The following is a 6,518-nucleotide window of genomic DNA, read 5'->3' as shown; positions in this document are numbered from 1 at the left end:
AAAAAAAAAGAATAACTGGCATGAATGCCTTTTTCAGATCACAGGGTATGCAGACCAGTGTTCAGCTCTAGATGCCTCTACTGTGCCCTTTATAGCTTTCCTAACATGTGAATTCCTAAAGAATACCATCTCCACTTGGGGTTGGTGGCAAATAGGGATGGAGCTGTGTCCTGGGACTTGGTGTGGTACAGAACATTCCCTCTTGGACTTTCCTGTTGCTCAGAGTTTCCGATATTGCCTTTCTTCACCTTTCATCCCTTGAAGCTTTTCTTGAAACTGCTTTGTCCCTCCCTCCCTTCCTTTCTTTTTTTTTCTTTCTTTTTTAATTTTAAGAGATCAACCCTAGTTGTTTGTTTTCTCATGATCTTGGTACCTGTTTCTCTTTGAGTTCCCTTACTCTAGCTCTGAGCTACAATACAATCCTTGCTATTTCCAGAAGAGTTCAATTACCTTGGTGGTTTTGTTTGTTTCTCAAAGCATGCATGTATTTCTTGAAAAGCTTCCCAAGAATCAGTTGACATCTATAGAAGCCCAGAACATGGTGCCTCAAGTGGATTCTTTGCAAAGTCACCATCATAGTCTCCAGAGCTTTGGTCAATAAATAGCAAATCCAGGAGACCTAAATAATTATTTCTGGGATTGTATACTTGATCTTGAAATGGTCCTAGCTAGTGTCTTACTTGGAGTTTGAGAAGGAAGAAAGGAGGAACAGTCATACAATTTCCATTTAAATTGAGAATCTTTTCCCTGGAAACCCAGAGGCCTCTCTGCTGGCCTCCTGCTGTTTGCTTCCTTTTATGCGTCCTATTCGGAGGTGGCATGACTATTCCCTAAACATATACTGCAGCTCTTCCGGCAGATTCTCTCTTCTAGGAATGTCACGAATGAATTACCATGCGGTGTTGGCATGGGGCCTCAGCCAGCAGGAGCCAATTATTTTAAAAATTTCCAAGCAAATCAGATCAGTGTTTCACAAGTTACTAGCCAAGAAGCTTCAGAAAGTCGTGCATCATTCCTTTGCTATAATATGTGTTGCTGACCTAAATGTGTACAAATCTCATCATCTTGAGGTCCATACTCCTGGCTCTGGGGGTTTCGTTAGGACACTAGCTCACACCCATTTGCAGTAATCTAATTGGGTAATTTCACTTATCAAAACTATAAATGGATGTTTGATCAGATCAGATCATTAAATTTTCTAATTAGGCAGCACAGACTCCTTTTTGCCAGATGGATTGAGCTGCACCTATTTGTGACACAACTTCATCACACTTTGCCTTGCTGTCAAGGCCACGTTTCAGGGAGGAAATATGTTCTCTTGGCTAGATTAAACATACGCCGTCCAAACCTGGCATCTCCACCTAAGAGAAGGAGACTGCTGAATTGGAACATGTAAGAATGTATGTCATGGTTAAGATACATTAGCAACCAGCAAATGGGAAGATTCTGCCATGTTTGAATTGAATTCTTAACAAAACCGTTTGTTTATGGAAAGAATGGACTCTGCCTTCATTAGTTAGCACATCAGATGGATATTCAAAAATATTTAGTCTTAGGGATAAAAGAGTAAGCACAAGAATGATGGATTGCAGTGCCAGTTTTGTTGTTTATGTTTCTTGGAACTGTCAGGATGTTTGGAGATGGTTCTGTCTCCGAAGGACAGGTGCTCCCGAAAAGCACGGAGTTTAAAATGTCACTTACACACAACTCCAGGGATTTATGCCTCTTTCCATCACGTGTTTCTCCTGCTTTCTAATCTAAATCCTCTCTGGTAAAGTTTTATTGTTTCTTCTTATTCTCTTATCAAAAGAGAGAGAGTTCCCTCAGTCACCAATATCCACGCACAGTAGATCTTTTACTCACTGGGAAGTGCAGTGTATGGACCCAACAGATAAACATTTTTAAAAAACTCATAGTGAATACTTGAGAAATTTTAGTCCATACTTTTGTTTAAAACATGCTGTTTAGTTTGATTTTGTGGATGTTATTTTATAACAGGGTCTGGGGTATGTTATATAATTTCGTAGAATTATCATTGGAGGACATCAGTCTGAATCTGTTCTGATCTCCCAGCATACATCTCTGAATATGGACCACCACGTTGAGAAGGTTTTTTGTTATATTTCCTTCTCTCCTATAGGAGGAAAATATACTCCTATTAGTTGGGGTACTAATTTATGTTAATTTCAGTTATTTCGTAGCCTGTGGGTAGAAATGCATCATATTAATACTAAAGCTTAAATTTTGAAAGTCACCATATAATTGTATCTAAAATGTGTGGATAGATTTGTAGTTTCTTGCTCCTAGGAGTCTCCAGGAATTCTCCAGAGGTTGCCTCAAATGCGTCCAGCATTAACTCTGGTCCTCACTGGCCAAGTTAGCTTGCCCAGCACTCCTAAACCATTGGTGACAGCAGGGCCTTGTTCCAACCGTCCACACCATGGCTTCTTGTTCCAGAGCCCTGGGGCCTTCGTGCTACAAAGCTGTAAGTATATCACTGCTACCTCAGAGCAGTTCAACTTCTGGGTCACCCTAGGGAATAATGCTTTTTTTGGAAGAAAGAGGGTAGTAATATTACTTCTTTCTACATGTTTTCTCAAGTGAGGGCTTTGGTAGAATGTTGCTTTGGTCCCCTTGCTAGAGCTCCATGGCCCAGCTCTCTTCTTTGCCTTGACTCCCTTCACTTCTGTGCAGCCCAGGCCAATACTGTCCATCTTGTTGAGCTGGGTTGAATTCCCTTTGCTCCACCTCGGGCTGGCCCTGCAGGAGCTCCATAGAAGGCAGAGGATGCCCTTGATGTTGTCAAGGCCATGGCAGCTCCACAGTCTACCAGGAGGTGGACTATTACACTCAGTGGGGAGGGTGCTATGATTCAGACAGACGGCATGTCCCAGCTGGTGGCTCGGATCCCAAAGTGCTACCGAATTCTGTGAATCAGTCCTTTCAGTTCATATACACTGTCCCCTTTCTCCTGGAGGGCACACACAGCACCATGGTGGCTGGGATGGGCTGAGTTCCCACAACAGCTGCAAATGCATCTGCAGCCACCAGTTCCCCTCCTTCCTTTAGTCCTGAAGCTATGTCTGGCTCGCAGTGACAGCCTCCTTTCTCCTGGGCCCCATCTTCTTTCTCACTTCTGTTAGGAAATCCCCAGTGCATTGGATATCTGATGATCTCTTGCCTTCCATAGATGGGGGTCCAGTTGTTCCTAGGAAACTCTATAGCCCTCATTTAAATCAAGTGACAGGAGCAGAAGAGAGAGGAAAAAGCATTAATAGCCTCCACATGCCTGACACACTGGGCGTCATCTCTGCTCCCAGACCAAGGTTTTCTGCCTTCATCTAATAGAAAGAAACTTGTGTTTTTGCAGGCTGCCTTTTCAAGGGCTTGTTTTTAAGGGCCACAGAGTGGTGCCAAACTTTTTGACAGTTTTTGTTTGACATTTAAATTTTTAAAGCAGTTTTGTGGGGTTACAATTTACATACATACACATATTTAAATAACATAAATTGCACATATTTAAAGTGTATAGTTTGATAACTTTTGACGTCTATATATCCATGAAACCATAACCACAAATCAAGATAATGAACATATCTATCCCAACCTCAAAAGTTACTTCTGTGTCCTTTGAACTCTTTTTTATTGTCTGGCTACTTTCACTCAGCATAATTATTTTGAAATTCATCTATGTCACTGTATGTGTTAAGACTTCATTCCTTTTCATTGCAGAGTAATATTCCAAAGTATGAATATACCACAGCTTGTTTATGTAATCACACATTGATGGACATTTGGGCTGTTTCCAGTTTCAGGCTATTACAAATAAAACTGTTGTAAATATTCATGTACAAAGTCTTTGTATGGACATATGCATTCATTTAAATTGGATAAATACCTAGGACTTGAATAGCTGGGTCAAATGATAGGTATATATTTAATTTTTAAAGAAATTGCCAAACTGTTTTCCTAAGTGATTGCACTACTTTACAATCCCACCAGCAGTGATTGAGGGTTTCAATTCTCACACATCTTCACCAACACTTGGTATAATCATTCTTTTTAATATTTGTCATTCTAATGGGTAGATTTGCATGTTGCCCTGGTATTAATTTGCATTTTTCTGAAGTCCAATGACATCAAGCATCATTTTGTGTGCATTTTTGATATCTTTGTGTATTATTTGAAGAAGTGTCCACTTTACTCTTTTGACATTCATTCATTTACTAATTCATTCATTCATTTTCCTACTTATTATTTTTTAGAGAGAGAGAGCTGGGGGAGGCAAAGGGAGAGGGAAGACAAAATCTTTTTTTTTTTAAGATTTTATTTATTTATTTGACAGAAAGAGTGAGAGGGTACAAGCAAGGGGAAAGGCAGAGGCAGAGGTAGAGGGAAGAAGCATGAATTTCCCTGCTTGGCAGGGAGCCTGTTGTGGGACTCAATCCCAGGACTCTGGGATCATGATTTGAGCCAAAGGCAGATGCTTAGCTGACCGAGCCACCCAGGCGTCCCTCCAGGGAAGACAAAATCTTAAGCAGGTTCCACGCCCAGCATGGAGCCTGATGCGGGGTTCAATCTCATGTCCCTGAGATCATGATCTGAGCTGAAATCAAGAGTTGGTTGCTTAACCTCCTGAGCCACCCAGGTACCCCCTTAGTTCGTTTTGAGAGATCTTTATATATTCTGGATATAAGTCCTTTATCAGATATTTTACAAATATTTTCTTCCTGTCTGTGGTTTGTCTTTTCATTCTATTAACAGTATCTTTTGAAAAGCAGACCTTTTTAATTGTGATGAAGTCCAATTAATTTTTCCCATTTGGGATCATGTTTTTAGCATCCTATCTAAGAAATCTTTGTCTAACTCAAGATCGCAGATATTACCACCTATATTCTCTTCTAGAAATACTGTAGTTTCAGGTTTTATATTGGAAATCTATGCTGCATTTTGGGTTAATTTTTTTAAATACTGGGAAGTACGGATTGAAGTTCATTTTTCGTGGGGGAGAGGGCACATAGATACGCAATTACTCTAGTACCTTTTGTTAAAAAAAGACTACCTTTTCTCCACTGAGGTGTGTTGCACCTTTGTCAAAAATCAGGTATTTATATATGTAGGTATCTGTTTCTCAGTTGTCTCTTCAGTTTCATTGATCTATTTATCTTGACACCAATACCAAACTGTCTTGAAATCAGGTAGTGTTAGTTCTCACACTTTGTTTCTCTTTTTCAAAGTTCTATTTTATGTCCTTCGCATTTCCATAATAATTTTAGAACCAGCTTGCTGGGATATTGTCAGGATTGTATGAATCTATAGATCCATTTGGGTAGAATTAACATGATAACAATATTGAGTTGTTTGACCCATGATGTATATGTTATCTATCCATATAGTTAGGTTTTTACTTTCTCTCAACAATGTATTAGAATTTTCAGTGAATAAGTACTGCATATCTTTTGTTAGATTTCTTTCTAGGTATTTCATATTTTTATCCTATTGCACATGATATGACAATTTCAATGAATTCTAATAGCTCTTTTTGGGCATATTCCACTGTGTTTTCTACATAGATAATCATGTCATCTGCAAAAAAGGACAGTATTATCTCTTTCTTTCCAGTCTGGGTGCTTTTTATTTCTTTTTCTTACTGAAAGAGCCTCTATCATTGCCTTGTTCCTGATCTCAAGAGGGTAAGCATTCAGCCTTTTACTATTAAATATGATGTTAGGTGTTGGTTTTTCATAGTGTCATTATGGATTGACAAATTTTCTTTTATTTCCAGTTTGCTAAGAGTTTTTATCATGAATGGATGTTGGGTTTTGTCAATTGCTTCACCCACTGAAATGATCATATAAGGTTTTTTCCTTTGTTAATATAGTGTATTTATTTCAAATGATAAACCAACCTTGCATTTCTAGGACAAATCTCACTTGGTCGTGCCATAATAATTTTTTTTTATATCTTCTTGGATTTGGTTTGCTAATTTGTTTAAAATTTTTGCATTTGTGTTCATGAGAGACATGGGTCTGTTGTTTTCTTTTCTCCACAAGTCTTTATCTGATTTTGTTAGGGTACTGCTGACCTCATAGGATGAGTTGGAAAGTGTTTCTTCCTCTCCACTTTTTGGAAACATTTGGTATGATTCATAGGTAAAGCCATCTGGGCCTTTAGTTTTCTTTACTGAAATGTTTTTAATTGCAAATTCAATTTCTTTAATAGATATAGGGCTATTCAGGCTATTGCTTCTTGAGTAAACTTTGGTAAATTGTGTCTTTCAAAATTGTCCATTTCATGTAAGTTGTTGAATTTATTGGCATAAAGGTGTTCCTGATATTCCCTTATTATCCTTTTATTATCTGTAGAATTTGTACTGATGCAATTTCTCTCATTCCTGATATTGCTAATTTGGTTCTTGTCTTTTTTTCCTCATCAATTTGGCTGGAGGCTTTACTGATTTTTTTTCCCAGTTTTTCTGTTTTCTCATTCATTGATTTTCATTCTGATATTATTTATTT

The sequence above is a fragment of the Leptonychotes weddellii genome, chromosome 11 (assembly GCF_054177405.1).
Source record: "Leptonychotes weddellii isolate Sample4059 chromosome 11, ASM5417740v2, whole genome shotgun sequence".
Lineage (NCBI taxonomy): Eukaryota > Metazoa > Chordata > Mammalia > Carnivora > Phocidae > Leptonychotes > Leptonychotes weddellii.
Note: the sequence above shows the minus strand (reverse complement) of the source record.